Genomic DNA, 8,514 nt, shown 5'->3' on the forward strand with positions numbered 1-8,514 from the left:
TGATTTGCATATACATCAGATGGATGTTAAAACTGCTTTTTTATATGGTGAATTGAATGAAGAAATTTATATGGACCAACCGGAAGGTTTTGTTGTGAAAGGTTTTGAAGATAAAGTATGCAAACTGAAAAAATCTTTGTATGGTTTAAAACAAGCACATAAACAGTGGCATGAAAAATTTAATCATGTAATGATATCTAATGGCTTCAAGGTTAATGAATCTGATAAATGTGTTTACATTAAATCTGTGGACGATTCTCATGTTATTGTGTGCCTATATGTTGATGATATGCTCATATTAGGAAGTAACCTTGATAGTATCAATACCACTAAAAGCATGCTTAACGAAAACTTTGACATGAAAGACTTAGGCCCTGCTGATGTAATCTTAGGGATGAAAATCAGAAAGATGTCTGATGGATATAGTCTTAGTCAATCTCATTATGTTGAAACTGTGCTTAAGAGATTTAATCATGAAAAAGCTAAACCTGCAACTACTCCTTATGATCACAATTGCAAATTGAAAAAGAACAAGGGTGAGGGTATTTATCAACTTGAGTATTCTCGTGTTATTGGCAGTCTTATGTATTTAATGAACTGTACAAGACCTGATATTGCTTATACTGTGAGTAGATTAAGCAGGTACACTTGCAACCCTGGGCAGGATCACTGGAATGCTCTCTACAGAGTTCTACGGTACCTGAGAGGAACTTCAAACTATTGCCTAAGTTTTGGGAAGTATCCTGCTGTGCTAGAAGGGTATTGTGATGCTAACTGGATATCAGACTCAGATGAGTGCAAATCCACTAGCGGGTACATCTTCACACTTGGTGGTGCGTCTGTGTCATGGAAGTCTACCAAACAGACATGTATAGCTCGATCCACCATGGAGTCTGAGTTTATAGCCTTGGAGAAAGATGGAGAGGAAGCTGAATGGATACGAGGTTTCCTGGGTGGAATTCCACTCTGGCCCAAGCCAGTGTCTTCGATCGCAATCCACTGTGACAGTCAAGCTGCTATTGGATGCGCAAAGAATAGTGTATACAACGGAAAGTCTATACATCTTCGAAGAAGACACAAGACAGTGAAACAACTACTCTCTACTGGCATCATCTCTATAGACTTTGTAAGGTCTAAAGAGAATATTGCAGATCCTTTGACGAAAGGGTTATCTAGAGAGGTAGTTAGATCCACATCGAAGGGGATGGGACTCAAGCTCATAGAATAAATCGCCATGAAGGACACTCAACATTGTGAATGGAGCTCCAAGATCAAGGTTCAATGAGATAACTAATTTTTGGTGATGTCGAGAGAAAGCACTATATTTGTCCCTCCCTATGGTGTAACCGTATGATAAGTGCTGCCTGCATGTTTTAGGATGATCTGTCAGGATCTTAATGAGTTCCATGGCTTTGCTTAAAGCGGAGTGTGGCAGGACACTCTTAATGGACTCACCTATATGGATGTTGGAAGTGGGGCCGCTTCCTATGAGAATTTGAGCTTTTTCTCTAGAGACATTCATTAAGTCCGGGATTTAGCCCACGGCCAAAACGGGCACAACGGCAAGAGCTTGGCAGCTTTCTTTTTCTTTGAGACATCAAAGTGTGGTTGTTATTTCTGAATTGCACTCACTGTTGACGGTTCAAGACATTGTGTTCACCGAAACAACAAGCAGTTCCGGTAACCTCTCACTATGTTAAGGTTCAATCTCTGGGACACCTTAGCCTAATATTGATGTATTATGTTTTCTCGTATTTCGTCGATATGTTTTATCATTCATGTGGGGGATTGTTAGAAAAAACGCTTTAAAATTACCAATTTTTCCATGGACTATGTTTTGATCCCTAGACCTATTGCCCATTAGTTGTTTTTTCTTTTGAATAGATAAAACAATAGTCCCACATTGACTAAAATCTAAAGAGTTTTAGACATAAATACCATAGAGTTGGCTATAAGGGCATGGCCCTTGGGTCATTAGACTTTTGTGCTTGGGGGGGAGGCTTAGACTAGGGCAAGGTTGCCTTTCCCGTACGCGCGGTGCTTCGCACAGAAGCACGCACGCCGCCGCCGCCGTCCGTCCGTCCGTCCGGTCGGTCGGGTCGGGCTCGGGTTCGGGTTCGGGTGTGGGTGTGGGTTCATTAGATCCTATCTTTTTGCTGAAATTTTTGGTACGTGTTTTCCACACAAGTAGAAGAATCTTTTCTTTGTCTGAACGTGCTTGTCTTGGCTTCTTTGTCTGCACGAGTTTTCTCCTGACTTCTTTGTCTGAACGTGCTTGTCTTGGCTTCTTTGTCTGCACGAGTTTTCTCCTGACTTCTTTGTCTGAACGTGCTTGTCTTTGCTTCTTTGTCTGTACGTGTTTTGTCCTGGCTCTCTTGTATGTACGTATTTGGCTTGGCAGCAACACACTGCTCCATGCCTGTCAAAACAACTTTTCTTGCACTATCTTTAACCCAACATAACCAGTTTTTCCTGTCATATGCATGGGTTTTCTTTCTTGTTTGTAACTACACAAACACTATATAAGAGAGTAGTTGTAATCTCAGAATAAAAACCACAGAGAAATATCTCTTCTACTCTCCCTCAGTTTTTCTATAAACATCTCTTCTACTGTTTTAAGTTCTGCCAAGCTCTAAGGGTACCCTCATTGTATGCTACATTGAGGGGTACTAACTGTAGTTGTATCCTGGAGGTGACTCGCCAACTGCTGTAGCATCTCAGAGGAGTGGCAGGCGATATTGCCTTTAGGACAGCGTAGTCTACGTGCCTCTACATTCTCTGTGCAGCAACATCAACAACATTATTTTGAGCTAAGTATCTTCTTCTCAGTTACTTTATTAGTAATTTTATCAACAACTTACTCTTTGTTCGATCCGGGTTCAGAATGATATCTCTATAAAATTAAAAGAAAAAGAAGAGAAAGGAAAAGGATGTAACCTGTTCGCTGGGATTTACTTGATGAAAGACTCAATAATTGTTCGCTTATGTTTGCAAGGAAACATCTCTTAATCTTGATCTTATCAAAATACCGCTCAATAAAGTACTTTTCCTCAACTTGTCAAAAACTAAATTCTTACCAAGCAGATTGAAATCCAGGTCACACATCTTATCAAGCTAGTTATGAATAGTTTTTTAAAGCCAAACATTAATCTTTCTACTTCTATTCAACTATTCCCAAGATCTGTTACCGTGAATAGGCAGAAATGTACAGGCATGTTGAATGAAAGCAGTGATGTATGTTCGTTGATAATGGTGCTGTGGTTTAAAAATGGTTCGGACGTAACTGTTAAAACTTGAAACCCTTTCGCTTAGCTATGCGAAATGCATGTATCTTTTCTTTCAAACCGTCGTTGCTTCTCACTTCTTCTTTTCTTTCGTTCTGCAACTGTAAATATTGAAGAAATGTTAAAGTGAGAAAAAAAGAACGAAAGCCAAAAATGAAAACGTATTTGCAAAATCGGGCGCAATAAGAAAAAACCCCATGCAAGGAAACTTGTACTTGGCCTACAAATAATGCCTGTTTTCGAGAGTATCACTCTCATCTTTGTGCAGATGAAGGTATTTGACGTCCTACCGAAAACATCACAAAAGGAGATGAATTTGCTGATATGCGTGTTATGTAATCAGCATAAATATTTATAGAACTAAATAGTCGCGTCGGTAAGGCTCAGTGCGTGTACAGAAAGCTACCTTCTCATGTATTGTTCGAACAGTTATCTGCTTGAATCTTTTCGCAGATTCTGTGAGATAACAATCTCAAACCAAAAGTCGTCTCTCTTCTGTCAGGCAATAACTGATATGGAATGACGACTAGGCATCCTTTCATTGGTTCTCCTTAAATTTTATGTGCCACGTGGCACACTATTATTGCAGCATTCATGAAGATGAATGTAGCGATGCCACATCAGCAAAAACATTCTGCTTTATATTAAGAAGAATTGATTCCTTACATTTATGACAATCATTGACTTCCCCTTCTTTTTCCATGAAGTTCGCCATCAGTCTTACGCACCGCTTACTTTCTTCTGCGTCGCGCTTCCAATTTCTTCTCTTACTCGCACACACTTCACTTTTCTCAACATCAATTTCATTGCATGTTTTCGCTTCATTAACATCACCTCTGATGACTCCAACGCCTTGTGGTAATGGAAACTTGATACACTGATGATATGTGGAAGCCACACCCAGAATGCTATGTAACCACGGTCTTCCAATCAATGCATTGTATGGAGATTCGACGTCTACGAAACAAAAGGTTATTTCTGTAGAGATTGTCTTGAGAGGGATTCACATGGTAACTTCCCCTTTTGGCTTATCGGCTGATCCATTAAAGCCGTATATTTTATAAGTTGAAGGAATCATGTCTTCATCTTTTCCTCCCATTGTCTTGTATGTAGGGTAGAACAGAATGTCTACCGATCTCCCAGAATCAATTAGTATTTTATTTATCGTCCATGTGAGATCCTCTTCACCTTCTTCCTTTTCCGGCTTTTCTTTTGGTATTATTTCTAACTTAACCACCAGGGGGCTCTCATGGAGTTCGCCTCCTCCAGATACTTCTTCTGCACTAAATGTGATTGGATGCTTCTGTCATTCTTTGAGTTTTGGTATCTTTGCTAGGTTCAGTATTTCCTTTCCTTCAACATCCCTCACATATACTCAGCTCATCACATTGTCATGAAAGTCTTCTATACCTTTTGATGAGTGTATTATTGTTAGAACTATTGTTGATTTCACTCCTGAAAAACAAAGGTTAAACACAAAAACAGGATTGCGGCTGAGTCACGACCAGGTCGCTGTCTTTAAGATGTTTCGTGGATCTGCCTTGAGTTTTGTGCAAGCAGTCTTTCTTTGTCACAACGTCCCCAAGATAAAACAGCCGAGAAAAACTCTCGTCGATCTCTCACGCACAAAGTGAGAGATCGATCACTCTCACTCTTTTAATCTTGCTCAGAAAAAACTTGGTCTCTTGATTCACAAAAACTTAAACGGAAAACTGTTACTTTTCTTTTTCTCAAAACTGGCTTATTATAGCCTTCGCAATTAAGACAAATTTAATGGGAATAAATTTTGGTTTTAATTGTCTCCATAAAATCCTGTGTAACAGTCCAAAAACGGTCAAGTAATTTATGCCAGAATAAATACTATTTAATATGTAATTAAAACCTGTGAAAACGTTTTGAAAAAATAAACTTTTTAAAAAGGAGCAAAAACTACCTTTCAAATTCAATAGACCTCCCAAGACCCCCAAGGCCCCGCTCCCGGACTAATGTTATATATATTATTTATATATATACACCCATTAGTAGGAGGAGGGATTCGATCCTGAGACCTATCCCTCCGGGCCCAAAATGCTTAACCACTAGGCCAAACTCGAATTGTTGATATAAATGTACAAAATAATTATTTTAAAACATATATGCCAACAATACGCCACTTATATTTTTAAAATCATTGAGCAAGATCCGTATAGTTATGTGCATAAGCAAAGGTACCTTTCGGCTTTGAACCTTTACATAGTATTAAATTCTCCGAATTCTGACACAGAGTGAACATATGTCTTTGAACTCTATGGAGAGAATGAATTACTTAATACACACACAACTATACTAAGAGTAAAGTCCTAAATGCCAGCACATTACGGCCTTGTGCCTATCCCAGTTTCAATGAATGTTCTGGAGAACTACCCATGTTCTCATACAAAGCGGCCACACTTTCTCATTCACATAGGTGAGTCTATCAAAAGTACTCCTGTAGCTTGGTACCCCACTCTATACAGAGCTATATACTTCATTAAGAGTTAAAGAACTCAACCTTAACCCGCTTCAGGATATCATGTCATGGGAAAGATGCATGATTCTATCTCCATATCATTTGTGAATCGTTATTCCCTTTGAACTTATTTCTAGGTGGGTATCCATCACAAAATGACTCAACTTCTAGTGGGCAAAAGTCCCATGACTTTATAGGTATATAATACCTTTTCCCTAGCTAATCCTTTCGTCAAAGGATCAGCTAAGTTCTCTTCCGACCTAACATGGTCCACACGTACAACACTAGTTGTGAGAAACTCCCTAACTGTACTGTGCTTTCGACGCATTTGTTGATTCTTACCGTTATAAAAACAGTTCTGTACTTTTGCAATTGCCACTTCATTATCACAATGGATCATAATAGCTGGTACCGGTCTATCCCATACAAGAATTTGAGAAAGCAAGTTTCTCAACCATCCTGCTTCTTCACTAGCTGCTGCTACTGCGATCAATTCAGACTCCATCGTAGATTGAGCCAGAATTGTCTGTTTCTTTGACTTCCAAGACACAGCGCCACCAGCAATATTAAACAAATATCCACCAGTGGACTTGGAGTCATCTGAAAGAGAGTTCCAATCAGCATCACTGTATCCTTCAAGGACTGCAGGAAATCTCTTATAGTGTAATCCTAGGTTAACGGTCTTTTTAAGATACTGCATAACCCTCTCAACTGCATTCCAGTGTTCCAAACCAGGACAACTGGTAAACCTGCATAAAAACCCCACTGCATATGCAATGTCTGGTCTGGTACAATCATTTGCATAACGAAGACTACCAATTATACTAGCATATTCAGATTGTCTAATGCTATCACCAGTATTCTTAAACAGTTTAACACTAGCATCAAAAGGAGTACTCACAGGTTTACAATCAAAATAGTTGTACTTCTTTAAAATCTTTTCAATATAATGAGACTGATCCAAAGAAATTCCATCATTAGTTCTAGTAATCTTAATTCCCAGAATTACACTAGCTTCACCCAAATCTTTCATTTCAAAGTTAGACTTAAGCATATTCTTAGTTTCTTCAACCACGGACAAGTTTGAACCAAAAATCAGCAAATCATCCACATACAAACAAATCATGATGCATGTATTATTTTCAAACTTATAGTATATGCATTTGTCACTTTCATTAATTCTGAAACCATGTGAAGTCATCAAGTTATCAAATTTTTCATGCCATTGCTTAGGAGCTTGTTTCAGACCATACAATAACTTATCTAACTTACACACTTTATGTTCTTGACCAGGAACAACAAAACCTTCAGGTTGTTCCATGTAAATTTCTTCTTCTAATTCACCATTCAAAAAATCTGTTTTAACATCCATTTGATGAACAACAAGATTATGCACAGCAGCAACAACAATCAAAACACGAATAGAAGTCAATCTTGTAACAGGAGAATAAGTATCAAAGAAATCTACATCTTCTCTTTGTCTATATCCTTTAGCTACCAACCTAGCTTTGTGTTTGTCTACTGTACCACCAGGGTTCAACTTCCTTTTAAGTACCCATTTACAACCTATTGCTTTGCAACCAGGGGGTAAATATGCTAGGTGCCAAGTTCCATTAAGATTATGGGAGTCCATTTCATTATCTATGGCTTCTTGCCAAAAATCGGATCCAGGAGAATTAAGTGCCTCTTGAAGACTAGAAGGGTCTTCCTCTAAGGTATAGACTTCAAAGTCAGAACCATAATCTGTCACAATCCTAGCCCTTTTTCTACGCCCAGATTCAATTTCAGCGTCTCTAGTTTTTGCAGTTCTATCTTCTTCTATTCTAAGTTCAGAACTCGTACTAGGTAGAGAACCCCCACTATTTCTAGATTTAAAAGGAAATCTATCTTCAAAGAAATCAGCATCAATAGATTCAATAATAACTTTATTATTAAGATCAAAAAATCTATAAGCTTTATTGTTTTGAGAATACCCAACAAAAACATATTCATAAGCTTTACTAGCTAGTTTTGATCTTTTAGGATCAGGAATATGAACATAAGCCAAACAACCCCATACTTTAAAATAAGATACATTTGGTTTTCTGTTTTTCCAAAGTTCATATGGTGAAATTTTAGTTTTTGAATTTGTAACACGATTCAAAACATAACAAACAGTCAACAAAATTTCTCCCCACCAATGAGGGGCAGCACCAGAACTCAACAAACATGCAGTTATAAGAGTAGTAAAAGTACGATTCTTTCTTTCAGCTTTTCCATTCATTTCAGGGTTATAAGGAGCAGTTTTTTCTTGTATAATTCCAGAAGATTCATAAATTTCAGTGAATGGTTTAGAATCATATTCAGTTCCTCTATCACTACGAAATCTCTTAATTTTCCTACCAAATTGATTTTCAACTTCAGCAATAAAAACCTTGAATTTTTCAATAGCTTCATTCTTATGACTTAGCAAGTAAACATAGGTATAATTAGAATAATCATCAATGAAATTCATCACATATCTTTTTCCATTTCTGGTTAATATACCTTCATATTCACACAAATCAGAATGCACTAACTCTAAAGGCTCAGATTCTCTAACAACAGATTTATGGGAACTCTTGGTTATTTTTGCTTGACTACAAGATTCACATTTTTCAAAATCATGCATGGAAAGTTTTGGAATAAGACCTTGCTTGCTCATGGTATCTACTGATCTACTGTTCACATGACAAAGTCTAGCATGCCAAACATTAAAAATAC

This window comes from Papaver somniferum, chromosome 7, assembly GCF_003573695.1.
Source record: "Papaver somniferum cultivar HN1 chromosome 7, ASM357369v1, whole genome shotgun sequence".
Lineage (NCBI taxonomy): Eukaryota > Viridiplantae > Streptophyta > Magnoliopsida > Ranunculales > Papaveraceae > Papaver > Papaver somniferum.